This window comes from Hordeum vulgare, chromosome 5H (assembly GCF_904849725.1).
Source record: "Hordeum vulgare subsp. vulgare chromosome 5H, MorexV3_pseudomolecules_assembly, whole genome shotgun sequence".
Taxonomy (NCBI): Eukaryota; Viridiplantae; Streptophyta; class Magnoliopsida; order Poales; family Poaceae; genus Hordeum; species Hordeum vulgare.
The window spans coordinates 292,315,358-292,332,200 of NC_058522.1; the positions used below are offsets into that span (position 1 = coordinate 292,315,358).

At 46.9% G+C, this 16,843-nt stretch overlaps 2 pseudogenes; one reads left to right on the top strand and one right to left on the bottom strand.

Annotated features, from left to right (window-relative positions):
• Positions 1–10,744: 10,744 nt before the first annotated feature.
• On the bottom strand, positions 10,745–12,171 carry LOC123395888 (annotated as a pseudogene).
• A 1,384-nt stretch (positions 12,172–13,555) lies between these two features.
• Positions 13,556–15,871, top strand: LOC123395889 (annotated as a pseudogene).
• The last annotated feature ends 972 nt before the right edge of the window (positions 15,872–16,843 follow it).

Consider the following 16,843-nt stretch of genomic DNA (forward strand, 5'->3'; position numbering starts at 1 on the left):
GTAGAGACGCTAGGGAGTCTGTGGACTTCTTCCCTCGGCATTTCATGATGGCCTCTATCGTCTTTTCGAGAGCCTCCTGTTTGCGCGTCAAGGGGCATTTGACATCCAGAGACAAAAGCAGTCCCACACGAAACTAGGAATTTTCCCCAATGGACGTAACCAGCTCTGCTTTCGCGGTCTCAAAAGGAGAAGCCCCGAACGCTTGCAGTTGCTTTTTTCTATTTATTCCTTCTAAGCGAGCCTCTAAAGACTCTACTCCTACTTTAAACTTAGAGTCCGATTCTTCCAATTCTTCCAAAGACAAAGTAGAACTTCGTTTTGAGGAGTTTGCCCCCCGTTCGCCGCCGTCCAGCCGGCGGCTACTCTGGGATGGATCGAGGTTTAGGCCAATAGAGGGGGCTTGCTCCCTTTCTTCTAGAGCTAAGGAAGGACCTGCAGGTGGCGTTTATGGTAAAGGGGGAATCTCAAGGAGGGTCTCCAGACCTTCGAAGTGCCCCACCACCAGGGTTGGCGTTGTGTCGATGACCCCCTCTGGCTTCGGGCTAGAGGTAATTTCGATGATCTCCCCGGCCCTTTGTTCCTCGTCACCATCGCAATAACAATAAGGAGACGCGGTGACGTCGTCATCCAGAAGGAAAAAGAAAACCCCAAAGGTACCGAATGGAATTCTACTTGTCGGGCTTGGATTAGTTTCGTTTATCAAAAATCGAATAATAAATAACAACCCATAAATAGAAGAGAAATTACGATAACAAGTCTAAAGTGAAGCCAATCGCTTATAAAAAGAAACCAGTCTCCTTTTAAAAGGAACTGGCCAATTAACTTAGAAAAACTACGTTCTAACTTGAGCAGAAAAATTGGTGTCATTTGACATCTAAAGTTTCACCATCCCTACTACTGCCCGAAATCCTGCTTTGGTGAGCTTTCCCCAAGGTGACACCGAAGGTCTACCTCCTTTCGTGCGCCCCTCACCTCCTCCATGAGGATGATCCACTAGATTCATTGCAACATCATGAACAATGGGGCATCTGCCTAAGCACCGACACCCCCACCACGCTTATGGCTCTATACCTACTAGACCTGTATTCGGTAAAGCTTTCTTTCTATATGCTAATTCTCATGCAGTTCATATTGTCGATATGAGTATAATTGCCTCGAGAAATAGATAAGAATTCCTTCCTTTACCGGTAAATGAATAGGAATCAGGTTAATAAAACCGGAACTGTTTCCGCCTTCCTCTCGAACTGAGCTATTTCTCTGAAATATACAGTTTCACATCATTACAGGAAATCCTATACCTGTGTATTACCACCCGGTATGGAGCCATCGCCGTCTTCGGCGTAGTGTGAAGACCTTCCCACTGTCTTCGAGTCGTTCTTGACCGGCTAGCAAGCACTAGTGGAATTTAACCGCCTTGTGGTCGGGACACCGCCTTCTTCTCTAGAATCACGCAAGTGGTACCGCTCCCCACGGTAAGGAGAAAGACCTTAAGGCATAAACGTAGAGCCTGAGTCCACAAGATAGTATTTTCTCGGTGACGATAGTGGCCATTTTCCAGTTCAGTGGTTGTATCAAGAAAGATTCTAGAGTCATTTGCCGTACCCTCCCAACCAACCATCACATATGTGAAACTCATGTGAAAATAAAAAGCACACAAACTCTTCTGTGTTGGCTTTTCCACGATAACGTATTTGGTTTGCTGTTGGAACTCGGGGAGAAATGTGTGTCCTGGCTCCAATGCTATTCTAGAAATGCAAAAAATATAATAATAGATGAATTAGAAAACTCAACTGTTCTTTGTGATTTGGTACCGCTTGAACTAACTGGCCCAGTTCTTGGTAGGTACTTATTAGGGGGAGGGCCAACCACCAAATGAACAACGATCTCCCGGTCCCACTTGATTCCTGGGGAATTTAGGGAACCCTGCGGACTTGACTCTTTTAAGAGGAAGAAATTCGAAGTGAAATATCTAGAATATGCTTTACACTCCATTTTCCCACAGGTATGCCCCCCTACCTTTCTGTAGATTGATGCACTAATAAGACTCCAAATCCTTGGTTTGAGCATCCCTTTCTTTTGTAACCTCTCTTAGGAACTTCAAACAGAACAAGGCTAGGATCCTAACCTCTATTCCTTCCTCCTTGGCGTCAGATAACTCCAATAAAGCATGACTGAAGTAGATATAAAACATGTCGAAGAGCAATAGACTCTTTTTTTTATAGAGCTTATCATTGTCATTGATTGACCAGCATGACTTATGGATTGAATTTTATACTGTTCTATTTGAATAGCGAGATTCTTGAAAGGCAGAGGAAATAGACTTTCTTGCTCCTGCATCATTCTTGCTAAGGGCATCTAAGGAACTAATCAAAGGTTACGAAAGAGAAGGCTTGAAAAGGAGCTTACTTTTCCCGCTAATGCTACTTCCGCTATCTCGTAAGGAGGATACGACTCATAAACCTCCCTTGGTATTTGGGTAGGGAGAAAGATAATTAATTAGACTGAGTGATGAATGTATACAACTACTGCTCAAAAGGCAATAAGAAGCACGCACTCCTACTAGACATGGAAGGAGTAAACCTAAAATATGCTTTCTTCCCTTAGGTATGTTTCTAGATTCTAGTCCGAAGTCGGTCGTTGATAGATTTCTTTCTTTTGCTTGCTCTCCGTTACTTTCCCTTCCTATATTTGGAAATCGATGTAAAGACAAGAAGAAAGTGGTTGAGACAGAGGATTCTTGGTAGTTTATTGGCTCTAAGTACAATGGTATGTAATTTATGTGTTTTGTTTCATGCTCCTTGGTGGATTTTTCATCAATATGATTTATTGCCCATCGAGATGCGAAGAGAAGTAAGAAGGTTTACTATTGGGATAACGAAGATATGACCATATTTCAGATCGATTTTCAACAGACGATATCGGATAGTAGAATAGAGAGAAGGATTTGCTGCTTTCTTAAAAAGATAGAGAGTCAGGAGAGGGTCTATGTTAATATAGCTCTTTAGATAGGGAGAGGAAAGACATAACTAGACCGTGGAAAGAATAGAATCTTTTACCGCTACATCCGCTGGAGAAGAAAACTCAGCAAAGGAGATTCCTATCCTTTCTCTAGTTGAAGACTAATTTGGATATTCCCGAAGATGCTTCACTTCGAGTTCTTGGAGTGACAGCTTTCTTTGTAAACAAGGGTCCCTTACTCTATTACTTTCCCACTTCATTGATCTGAAAGAAGTGATAGAAGAAAGCTACGGGCATACACCCCTGCCCCGGGGGAACATGTGCCACCTCAACAGCTATATTCTAAATCGTTAAGCCTCGCAACCCTTTCCTTTGTATCGGACCTGTCCCGCTTTCCTTACTTTCCTTCCTCACTCAAACTTCAAAAAGTCCTTCCATGAATCTAGGGAAGGAAAACCACCTCTGACTTCGCCAAGTCTCCCTTTCTTTGGTCGAAGGCTTCAGGTCAAGATCCTTTTTCCTATCTATTGAAGAAGCAAAGAGAGATGCTTCTTCCTCTTCAAGTTGGAAGTGCAAGAAGAAATGCGGTAAATAGGAGTTCCATCTACCACGCATTAGCCCCACACTCCAGCTAACTTCAGCATCCATACTCAGCTAGGAGGAAGGTGCTGGGGACACTATGAACACACATGTACTTGGTTGACTTCACGTCCCGTCTCACAACCGGGTAAGATCAAATAAACAAACAACTTGCTTGCCCAATCCCTATTGAGAGGATTTCTTGAGCTTGAACTTCCTTTTGTAGCTCCGCTCACAAGGACTTCTTTTCATCCGCAATGAAGCTTATACCACCACTTGGTCAGTAAGGCCTGATTCAAAAAAAGATCAATCACCCCCTTCCCTACTTCAATGGAAAAGGGGGAATCGCCCTTTCACAGCCGCCCCTCCACAAAATTTATACCTATCCTTTCGCCAAAGATGATCACGAACAAAGACAGAGAATTACGTAGATAGGAGAAGGAAACGAACCAACCCGAAAGAACAAACAAAAGGGAATGAGAGAAATGATCGGAACGATTGAGGAAAGAAAGAGAATGGCGGCCCCTTTCCTTTCTCCCATGGGGCATTGTCGTCGGGGACAGGCTTCGAGGGTTCTTCCATATCTAGATATAGAGATAGATGATGATAGAGATCTAGATCTTTCTATAGATAGATCCTTTGAAAAATTTCTATTGATCCGCTTTCAAGATCTATGAACAAGAGAGATCCAAAAAATCTCCATGTAAAAAAAAGAGATGAATAGATAGGGCTGAGCCGATAGCAGGACTGGGTACGATGATGGGGCGAGAGAGGGCAAAAACCCTTCGGGATGGATCAGGAAAAGTGACCTCCGGCTCAGCCCACGACTTCCTTCCCTTCGCATAGCTCAGGTGACTCCCTCCCCCCTTTTTTTCCCAGAATGAATTAGCCCGACACGACGAATCCTGCCCTCCTGTCTTTCTTTCTCATTGAATGAACCACTGCCTGGGACGCCCCTATGCCTATGAATTCAATGATTTAAGGGCCCCGGGAGGAAACTTCGGAAAGAAAGCCCACTGGTTGGTCTGGTTGTCCCCCGGCGGTGCCCGGGCGGGCCTCGGTTCAATCTTGCCGATTCTACCTAGACATGGCTCAAAATGAAGGGGTAAGGCCAAGTGTTCTTAAAACAAAACTCGAAGTGCACACTTCGGAGCACGGCCTTTCGTTAGGTCCTTTACGGACGACGAAAGCCCCTTGGCTATACTCTACTCTTCGCCTCCGGCTGTTGTGTTCTTTTCTTTTGGCTCGGCGGAGCTGAGCTGGGTTCCATTACACTCTGTAGGAAATGCGTAGACAGTCCACGCAGCAAACCGAGGCCCTGCATGCGCCATATGTACCGCCTACGAATAATGGGTAGCCCCACCCCAGGCAGAGTTTGTGAGCTGTGTAATAGGTGACCATTTCACGCGGTTCGGGGGGCACTTGAATAAGCCGCTGGCACCCGGCTGCGTCTTTACCCCTATCCAATTTTTGGGCCAATTCCCCCTTCGTACTACCAAAAAATGAGATTCTTGCCGAATCCGAGTTTGCTGCCCCAACCATTACAAAACTAATACATATTCTGTTTAGTACTTCAGGTGCTTCTCTAGCGTATAATGTAAATCTCGTAGTGGATCAATTCCGTCGAGCCTTTCAAACTAGTACTTTTTGTAATCGACTCTATAGCTTCTTCAATAAACGCTGGTTCTTCGATCAAGTTTTGAATGACTTTCTAGTCAGACCGTTCCTGCGTTTCGGATATTCAGTCTCATTCGAAGCTTTAGACAAGGGTGCTATTGATGTATTGGGCCCTTATGGTATCTCGTACACATTCCGGCGATTGGCCGAGCGAATAAGTCAACTTCAAAGTGGATCTGTTGTGCAAAGAGTGCGTTATGAACCGTGGCCGCCTACCTGCTTTGGTTGGTGGGGGCGGCTCCTCCGTTGTGGGTAAACGGGAAACCCGACTCTACGAACCCGAGGAAAGGCTGCACAGCTTCCGTAGGGGCATTAAGACCGGAGCTTTTTGTAGTGCTAGCAGGAATGCAAGTGAATGAATCCAATCTCATCCCCTTTAAAATCGGCGAGGTAATACCTTATTGAAGTAGGGCAAGCTACGACAACACAGGACTGACGGGATGGGGGATTGCTGTCTACTTGGCGAGCCTTCACTGCCCCCTTCTGTAACTTCCCTTCTTTCGTCCATCCATGAGGCAGTCAAAAGAAAGAGAGAAAGGGGCGGCTATAACGCAGGAGTCGTGGCGGTTGTATGCCACAAGGTCCCTATAAACAAGGGGACAAGTGCATCATCGCTTTTGGGCGCAGGCATCCCTCTACCATCCATCCCATTGCATTCCTCTCGTAGAGTACTGTACCGTCTCAGACCAGATACATCTATGGAAAGAAAGGATTTCATAGAAAATCTGCATTTTTCTATTTTTTTATCCCCATGTATTCCGTTATTGCCGTAACTATGGATTGATTGTCCCTACCTAACTAAATGGTAGTGGTCTAGGGAGCGCAATTGCTAGAGCACGGGAGAATGAAGAGTAATGATTTAAGCAAGAGCAGTCGGACGGACTACAATAGTCAGTCTAGTGACTACTATAGTCTTTTCTTTCTTTGTAGTTAAGTAATAATGTTTGGTATAGCAGCCTTTCTGAGCGAAGTCTCTGGGATCTCCTGTAAACCCCCATGATGTGGTAAAGGGAGGATATTAGGGGAAGCAGTGAGTGGAGATTCCCCTGCGGAGAGCTGGATGAGGGGAGACCCTCACGTCCGCTTCGGAGGGCGGGGATATCCCGACCCTACTATCATTATGCCTTTGCAATGTTACATGGTTCAACTCCATTTGTGACCTTTTCTCGTATGTGGGACTCTCTATCTTCTTGGGTAGATTCTAGATCATCTTTCATTTTGTTAGTGAGTAGTTCTCTTATTAATAAGTCAACTCAAGAGTAATAAGAGAACTGTAGGAGCTTGCCAGGACGGCTTGGTAAGCAAGCTACCTGTTATGTAGGCGCCAACTCCCAGTTCTTTCTCTTCTTTCTTTTTGATTTTTTATTCTCGTTATTTTACTAAACGCATAATCTCCTTTCCGGGGAATGGGTAACATAGACGGAGGCACATGTAGACAGATACAGACTTTTTCAATCTTTTGCCTAAGCGAAGTAGTTGATCCCTCCGAGGTAAGGGAGAATCGAGACCGAAAGCTACTAATAAAATAGCATAATCTGAACACATAGCTGAACACATAGTTTAAGTAGAAACTGTTAAAGCTCCCTAGTCTCGAAACGGCCGGCTTTGGTTCAGCTCTCGGGGCCACCTTACACACTAATAAAATCGTCAGCTTCCTTCCCCACTCATCGCCCTCACTTTAAGACAAAAAATCCAATTCGATTCAAAGATCGGAATCATACCTCCAGCGGGCAAGGTCGGCTCATGAAATGGAAGTTGTGAGATGGAAAGAAAACCACGAAAAATGAACTGGATTAGGGATCAATCCATACGCGGCTTGCCTTCTCCCCTTCCCCATAGTAAGCCAGCCAATATTACCCTAACTTAAGAAGTTCTCTTAGCTAGCGCATGTCCATTAATGTGACCACCGCATGTTCCTGCATGAGTTTCATGAATGGTTTGTTTTCGCAGGAGATTTCATGGTAGTTTTTGGACACTAGAATTGGTTAATGAGATCAACTCAATCTATAATTCGAATGCGGTGTGGAGGGAGAGGGGAAACCCGCTTAGATAGGGCGATAGCCCGGTTTTTCTTGAATATCCTTTCCAGTGCTTGTCTTGTATTGAGGTATACCGAAGATATGAGTCAAAGTAGGTAAGAGAAGGGGGCTTTCACTATTATTAAGAGTAGGGCTTTAATTAAAAGAGTAGCCCCTTCGTATCTTTCTATGACCTCCAAGACGGAGCAAGACGGATAGGTAGAGCAAGAGCTCTTAAAGTCTACCCGGGCTAGCTTCTTCATTCTTCGATCAGGGGCGGGCTTCTTCCCTTATGTACGATGACTTAGATAGATAAACTTCTTTGATCCATTCGTTGATAAAGTCTTCGGGGGCTGTTTACCTTTAGAGTCGATAGTAGAGTAGGTTTGATCTTGCTTTCTCAATCTTTCTCTGATCCTAGCCATGTAGTAGATCCGGCTTTACTCGGCTAAAAAGAAGTGTGTGTGGCCGTCGTATCTTCTCGCCCCCTTCTTCATTCATCCATTTAGGTAAGAATGGATCCAGGGAACCTGGCTCAGGAACAGCCCTGAAAAAACACAGTAAGAGAGTCCAATCTCTGAAATATAGCATTTGATCTCCTAACTAGTAGTAGTAGAAGACTTAGTATCTGACTTGATCCAATAGAGTCAGAACACACGGTAGATCCAGATTCCACACCTTGCTGTGGACTGGGGAGAGAGCAGCTCTGCGAAGCTGGGCGTTCTGTGTGATTATGGAGGAACTGTAGTACTCGCCCCAAAATGCAAGCCGGGATAGATACTTAAAGAAAGGGGGAGCGGTGGGCCTTCAAAAAGGAGCGAGGGAGTGATGGGCAACCTTTTTCTATATGTTGCTCGTGAGCCTCCAAGTACCAGTCTCGCAACAGTACTGGTGTTAAAGGATCGGTCCTTCACTTGCGGATCGTTCGCGAGTCGAACTCGCTCTCTTGCCACGCCTTTGACTCACGAACTCGAGTTGGACTCATTCACTGCGGACTTTTTTGAGGATCGGTTGTTCTTCACTCTCTTGCTATTACCTGCAGGGAGCGCAGCAACCGACGGTGCATATTATCATATAGAAAGAAGCGAAGCGTAGCGATTCGTACTACCAGAAAAGTGTCGCTAACCGCTAGGCAATTGAGTCAGCTTATGGGGTGGGGCGCAAGAAAGCGTAGCGAATCACATAGAGTTGCCCCTACCCGCCAGCGCGCAGATAGATAGGGCGGGCGAGCGCAGGGATGGTTGTCTGAGCGATTGAAAGAGTCGGTCTTGAAAACCGAAGTATTGATAGGAATACTGGGGGTTCGAATCCCTCTCCATCCGCGAGGTCATAAGTTCTCTCTTGCCTTATCTATAGATAAGAACTAATCTCCTCGAATCGACTGATATGATGGATGGAATGGGTAGAAGGTTGAGGTTATTGTGTGTTGATTTAGTTATGACTTTGTCTCCCTTTCGTTATCTTCCGCCCCGGTGGATGACCTATGGGAGCTAAGTCGAAGATTTTGGTGTCGTCGTGAGTGGTTGATAAACAATGATTGCAGTTTGATTTAGGGAGTCTCAACCCTGTGAAGCTTAACAGACAAAGAAAACGATAGAGACCGCCGGGTGTAGGGTGACGACCTTAATGAATCAAGTATTCACGTGGCAGAGTTTTTAGCTACATAAGCGCTCAAATTCCTGAATACTTATTGCCCAAAAAATATGATCAACCCCAGGTACATTTATTAGGTTTTGATCTGAGGCTATCCTGGTCTGCATGACCCAACACAAGTATTCATCCTTTCCAATCTGAAAAAGGTGTTGCCGAAAGCTTACCCTCTCCCACACGGATGCTACAGCCGCTATCACTTTTGCAGGAGGGGAATTACAGAGTTCGCCTCTCGACATCTTGTTTGGTAAGCGGAATTTTGACCCAGGCGTCCTAGTGTTTCCTAACCGTTTGGCCGGAGATGTCGGATGCGAGATCTTTAGCTACTTGTATCAATTTGCCGAAGTGTGCTTAGATACAATGGGCTGGCAGCTGAGGCTTGGCAGGATGGGGGAGTTAATTAAGGTCGAGGGAGCAGGAAAGAGTTTGTTATTCGCTATTGGCTTAGTACGACCTATACATAATAGGGCCATGACGGTTTTGGCAAGGCCTTGAAGTTCATATATCCCTTTTTACTCAACCCAGAATACCGATAAAGTCAGATTGAATCATTTTGTCGACCTTTCGTTTGGATTTATTATCATAGGTAGTGTTCGAGATCGCCTCTGTGCGGTGAACGCTCGAATGTAGCTAACATCAGTTTTGTCGTCGCGTGGTTGAAGGAGATGTTGCTGCTGGATGGAATGCTTCCGGGGTGCCATGATCCTTCTACCAGGAATAGAATAATCGAGGGCACTGACTGACTGCATCAATCATCGCTCAGTGAGCTATTAATTGCCGCCAATAGCGCTTCGCTTGCATGCAAGGCGGCTAATAAAAGCGCCAGGTAGATGCGCGGAGATGCATTTTGAGTACTGGTGGTACTGGACAAGCTCTAGGGGAATAATATCTTTCTTGTTTCTTTCTTATTTCTTTCCCATGACGACTAGGAACGGGAAAATCAAGAATTTCACTTCGAATTCCGGACCTCAACATCCTGCTGCTCATGGTGTTTCACGATCAGTATTGGAAATGAACGGAGAAGTGGTGGAACGTGCGGAACAACATATAGGATCACTCCACTGCGGCAGGAAGCCGCTGACGCTGAGTAGGCTCCTATGCCGCTAGCACGGTGGAGGTTCCGTAGCGTGTCATGAGCACCGGGCAAAGGGACGGTTGAGCAACTCAAGCGAACCGCCCTACCTGACTTTGGATAAAGATAGAAGGGAGAAGGTTGTGAAGGTGGCCTCGTTATCCACACATCTGGTCGGAGGACCGACCTGGGTTTTCACGAGCGTAGGCGGGTCCTGGAGTGCCCGTCAAGGGCGCTAGCGCATATCCCGGGGTGATCATCACCACCTTCACCTCACATCTCGGCACAGTGGAACGTGTAACCCACCTGCTGTCCAAGTCAACCACTGAATTTCCTGTAATTCATAGCGCCTAACAGAACGTAGCAGCAAGGGACAACCCACCCATACAGACAGCCTGCGGGGAGGATGGCACTACTGGCAAAGACCGTCCGGCGAAAACGCCGCAGGCGCGAAGCGTGGTGGGCCTGCGTCGGGGGAGCATAGGGAGGAAAGGGAGCCCGGACGGTGGAAGAGCCAGGGGAAGCCGGGTCATTTGACGGAAATGGAAGGTCCGAGCGGCTCATTCATTCTTGAAAAAAGAGGGGGGGAGCGAGCCAATGTATCAATGAATAGATACAGTCAACGGTATTAAGACAGCGCTGCCTACACGCGAATTAGCTTCTGAGGTCAAGCAGTCTCAATTTCACTACAGGATTTGTGAATGAATGCTGGGCTAGGCCACCTCAAATGGCGTGAGCCGCATGCGGGGAGACCCGCACGCATGGTTTTCAGGGGGATCCGGCTGGCCGGCGCCCACCCGACTAGAGGGACTGAGAAATTAATCGAGTACAAAACTTATCTTCAAGCTTTACCTTATTTTGATCGTTTAGAGGGCGATCGCGGAGTCACTGAATGAAGTCCTCCCTCCCTTTCATTCGGAGGTGCTGACCCGCTGCGAGGCAGATATGACTAAGTGAAATATTGAATATGGCGACGACTACAACATGTCGTAGAAGGAGATAAGAGGTGGAGCCAACGACCCACTAAGACTCACGTATCTACAACTACATTCCCGAGCGGCAGTCAAACGGAGGCGTGAATGCAAGATGCCAGCGGAATGATCGACCGGACAGAGGCTAGGGCAGCTTTCTTCCCACCGCGTTCTTCCTTGTGTGTCGGAGATACAAAGCGAGTGCACCGAAAAAGAAGGGGAACTGAGTCGATCTATTCCATGGCGAAGCATCCGAAGCATAACTGCACACTCACACGATCTTTGCCGAGAGATAGGAGCATTCGGTGGAACCGGTGAACTACACTTGCTTCTTGATAGATGTGTGGGACAGAGGGCTTGTGGTACCTGCTGTCCGCCCTTCCTCCGCTTTGATAATCGTGTGAATGGAGAGTGGGCAGAGCAAAAGGGAAGGAGGTCCTCATACAGAGTCGCACACTTGAGCAGTGCGGGAGACTGGAGAATGGGTCGAGTAAACTCCCTTAGGGCCGATTAAATCACAGACGCGGAACTTTTCTTTCTTTTTTTCTTTTTGATTTGAAGGGTATGTTCTAAAAAAAGAAAGGCAAAGGTAAATACTTCGAAGAGGTGGCTCGGTAGGGATGGAATGGTCAATCGTCAAGTCAAGGATGACTTCTTTGTTGGCGAAACGTTGGGGAAGAGAAAACACGCCAGTGATTCTCTGAGCCGGTCTTCATTTCCAACGCCTCGAGAAACAGGTCGAGATAGATGACAGCACCTTTTTATCCTCTTCCTTACCGGGAAGGCGCACTTCTCTTCTTCTTCTGGCCTTCACCTCCTGCCCGGCCCGAAAATAGAACCCAGCCCCCTTTCTGATCCATTCATTTCTGCAAGCAGGAGGGATCCAGAGCTAAGCCCCCCTCCTAATCGAAGCCTGGTGTGGCCTCGCTCTTTTGCTCTTCCTTCGGTTTGGCTCCACGAGGGCGCCGCCTAGACTAGGAGCTCCACTCATATTCAAAAGGCGCCCAGCTTTCAAGACGATGATAATAATTAGTCAACCTTTTCCAATATCATGGAATAACATGGCCCGAGGCTAAGGTAACTCTAGTGGGAGAGCCGTGTTATGGGTGACCTTATTGCACGGTTCAGAGAGCACTTGTGTATGTGATGCAAGTGAACGTGTATGAAAAAGTTGTCGTGAAGTTTCGTTGTTCGTTCCGTCATTGACCCTATCTATGTTTCTAGGATGGCCCAAGAACACGCTCATTCTTCAGCCGTAGAGAGACTTTTGAATTGTGAGGTACCATTACGAGCTCAATATATAAGAGTGTTATTCTGTGAACTAACTCGAATTTCAAATCATTCACTTGCTTCAACTACTCGTGCTATGGATGTGGGAGCATCAACTCCGTTCCTTTGGGCTTTTGAGGAACGGGAGAAATTGTTGGAATTCTATGAAAGATTCTCGGGAGCCAGGATGCATGCCAGTTTCATACGACCTGGTGGAGTGGCACAAGATCTGCCTCTTGGCTTATGTCGAGATATTTATTCCTCCACACAACAATTTGCTTCTCGTATCGATGAATTAGAAGAGATGTCAACCGGCCACCGTATCTGGAAACAGAGATTAGTGGATATTGGTACTGTCACTACACAACAAGCAAATGATTGGGGATTCAGTGGTGTAATGTTAAGAGGTCGTGCGACATGAAGACATTGATAGCAATATGGGGGAAGTTCCCATCAGGCAACAACGGTTCTGCCTGACCCTACAAAAGCATGCATACGTTGTCAGTGAAGATTTTGTGTGAAGCCTTGGAGACGACGTACCCGGGGCTAGGGTGAGCTGAGGGGGGACATCGGAAGTGAGCGAATGTGTGTAAGCCCAGTCAAAGATTCCTATTCTAGGCGGGGCGGGCCATCAACCTTCGAATGGTGTTGGTCCTACGGACCGTGAACGGATTTGCCTCTGGCCTCTGGGCACGTCGGAACCGCATAAGTTCACCGGGGTGGAGCACGGTCCGCCAAAATCGGCATAGGTTAGGTGCTATTGATGGAACATGGTGAGCCCATCTTTCTCCATATGAAAGTGCTGTGGGCACATAGAGATGTGGGTAGAGGAAGTCTCAAAAAGCGAAGGCCGAGCTATAGGTCACGTGACCTGCACCGAAAAGGTGGCTGACTGGGCTTTCTCCTGGATCAAAGCGGATCAGCTCGCCAAATTCGTCGATCGAATTGGGCGCCCCAGAACGTCGAATGAAAGTGGTCTTTCTACAACCCTATTTATATGATTTTTTGGGCCCCTTTCCCCCTATCCCTCCCTTATGTTTAGGAGCGGGATCTTCCCAAGAACGACCTATGGTGGTACGGAAGGCACAGACTCCGCAAGCGTCCCGCACCCTCTGAGAAAGAAACTCCTCAACCATCACAAGATAAAAAAGTATGACGCTCTGTGTCTGACTCTATTGGTCATAGTTCTTTGCTGTTGCGGCCGGTGCTCGTTTGCGCGCATGTGAACCACCAGATCATAAGGAAAGATGCCTCTCGGGGCATCTGAGAATGATTCGAGCCGTATGAAGGGAAACTCCCACGTACAGTTTGTTTTGGGGGGAAGGAGCCCGGCAGGGTCCCCCCACTAACTTGGCCTGGGCCTAAGTGAAAGTGCAAAAGTGAAGTGGTGGGCCTACCCATCCCAACCTGGGGTATGCTGGGATTCGCGAAGAGTAGCACCTTACGATGTTCATGACCAATCGGATCTTGACGTACCAGTAGGTACCAAGGAGATTGCTATGATCGTTACTGTATCCGTATCGAAGAGATGCGACAAAGTGTTCAGATCATTGTGCAATGTCCTAATCAAATGCCTAGTGGCATGATCAAAGCCGATGATCGTAAGCTATGTCCTCCATCACGATCTCGAATGAAACTATCCATGGAATCATGCGCCGTGTGAAACGTAGATCATCACCGTTCTTAGCCGAGACTCAGGTTAAGCTCCGTCTCAGAACCGCTGTGGGGTTAGGAGTAAAGCATCCCAAGGTTGGCGCATCTCGTTGGGCGTGGAGAAGCATTGGGAACCCTAATATCTTTCTTCGGAGCAGTTTCTTTTCCCGTCCCCTCGCCCCGGCATAGCGCTTCGCTTCCGGTTCTTCGGAAGACTCAACTGACTTCTCCCTTCTTCATTGATCTGGGGGAAAGAGAACCGTCTACCAGTTGGGAAGCTAGACATCAAGGTTGTGGCTTGATGAGGATAACTAAGAAGACACGCCGGAGTTGGCTGCTGGCACAACAGGGTGGTGCCTTACCGCACCGCAGGCGCACGCTCGGTAGCGTTCGTGGTGGTGCTTCAGGATTCCAATGTACTGCGTCCAGGATCAGAACGAGCTTGCCGGCGGACCACTGTCGTCCCATTCTTTAGTGAGCTGGAGCGCTGCCATCTTATCCACGGAAAACGCGTCAAGCTATCGCTTCGGGTCGTAGCACTAAAAGAAAAGGACCGGGAAACGCGGTGGCATAGGAACCACGGGAACCCAGGAGGGAGAAAGACGATGTACGGGATACGGGATCCTCGTAGTAGGCTGGACCAAAATCCATCTGAGAGAAGGCAGCCTTTAGAAGCAACAGGTTGGGAAACCAAGAGAAGGCTTCGCATTTTCTTATCTTCTTCCCGGCACAAAAAGAGGGATTAGCATTATTGACCCCATGAGAAAGCACTAACACCTTCCTCATTGGGGCTCCGCGCACTCGGAAAAGGCTTCCGCGACAGGAAACCGGCTACTAGTTAGGAAGTGAACATAAGGTATCAAGAGGTCCTTCACAGTGAGGTGCAATGCAATTGCCCCCTATTAGTCAAGTACCCCTTTTCCTATTTAGTTTAGGGGTTAAGGCCAGAAATGGCTTGATGAACCCTTCCGTTCACCATGCACCGGCCCCATTCACTTGCAACTCGTAGAGGCTGTAAGTAAACAGTGCCCCACTAAATTCAAAGTGACGGTGGGGTTGAAAGACGAGAGTGCCTACCTCCGAGTCGAGAGTGCCCGCCCTTTCTGTCAAGTAGGCTACTTTTTCCGGAACGCAGTCCGGAATAAGCGTTCCTGTGTATATAGATATCTTCGATGCTGTCATTTCGACATGTCTGCTTCAACCCCTCTTTCGCCTCCCAAAAAGCAAAGTTGGCTTGACGAGCGCAGATGAGGAAGCGGGAGCAATAAAACCAAGAATCTCTTTCTTTTCTTTCCAAATACTTTGTGAAGTTAAGGGGAAAAGAGAAGCGCTTTCGCTACTGAGAAAGCGAATGGTCAGCGCGAGGGTTCGACGACTTAGCCGAACGTTAGCGACGCGTCATTCTCATAGCGAGGCACTTCGAGTTAGCGAAGCGCTGTAGTAGCGTCGGAGACTATGTGCTATAATGCTGAACTAAGGACGTTCCGCCTTATCTATAGAAGCAGTCGACTGGGTTCTGAACGAATGGGATCCTTGGTGGGTAATGGCTCAATCTATAGATGGAAAGCCTTATGATGGGAAACTACCACGTTAGGTTTGGAGAGAGATGGGACCCGTTATAGTTTAGGGGGAGCAGATGCAAGCCTTTTCTATCCATAGCCGGCCAAATGACTACCGGATCATCGGTCTACTCTACCTCAATTCACCATTTCGAACTTTATACATAAGGTTTTTCCGTACCAGCTCCTTCTACCTATACCGCAGTTGAAGGACCTAAAGGTGAATTTGGTGTCTTTCTTGTCAGTAATGGGAGTAATCGTCCCTACCGTTGTAAAATAAGAGCACCTGGCTTTGCCCATTCACAAGGACTCGATTCTATGTCCAAACATCACATGCCAGCAGATGTAGTCACCATCATAGGTACTCAAGATATTGTGTTTGGAGAGGTAGATAGATAGGACGTAGTCTTGCTCGATCAGGACCCTAGCTTTATTGCGAGCCAAAACTGCCTGAAAGAAGAAAAATGGAAAAGCATGAAAAATGCAATGGGATTCCTGATCCAATAAGAAATCCCAATTCGGAGTTTGTTTGGATCAAATTCCTATGTTATACTATTCCATTCTCGATGATGAATTGACTTGATAGATCAGATATTGTTATTCCAAATATTGATCCGATTCAGTATCATCAGAATGACAAAAGTTGACATAGTTACTAGTGGTTCGAGGAGAAATCCTTTCAATCATCAACGCCCTTTTCTACTAAAACTGCTATTCGTGATACCGGTAAAATCGACTATTCTCATCAACTTTGAGTCTCTTCCCTCTCGTATGACTGTCAAAGTGGAGTTCCTTCTCTATAAGAAGAGCTGGTCTAGAGTGTGATTCGGATCAAAACAAATGGATGAGCCTCGTTTTGCTGAAGCAAGTGTACGCTGCACTAAGGAGTCGAGTCGACTTATCTGAACTTTCCTACCAAGTTCGAGCTCTTGCTCGCTCTATTTCGTGAGCTGAGATATTTATACCGATATATACGAGTGAGATGGAGAAAGACAATGGTGGTATTCCATAGGGAGATCCTGTGTTGGATGATAAATAGGGTTTTCCTTTCGATAAAGGGGCTTGGCTATCTCCATCTCCATGTTATAGGACGTATCAAATATATCTATCGATCTATACCATATGGTGAGCCAACTAACCCCCACTCCAATCCAATACTTGTTAGCGCAGGGAATCGATCATTTGTGGATGTTCAGCCAAAGACTCTAGCCCCGGATTCCGATAACTTCTACGATTCTCTCATTATTCAGTGTCCAGATGGAAGGGATGTTTGTTATTCACTTCGGTCAGAAGAGGAGTTGACACTCAAGAGCACGCGTTTTATGTTTGCATTCCTATTTGAGAGTGCCCCTCCCTCCTATTTGGTTGGAAGTTTCCTGCTCAAGTTGAGAAAGCAAGGGCTGACCGGACTGCTGCTCACTCTTGCGCTTCAACGGC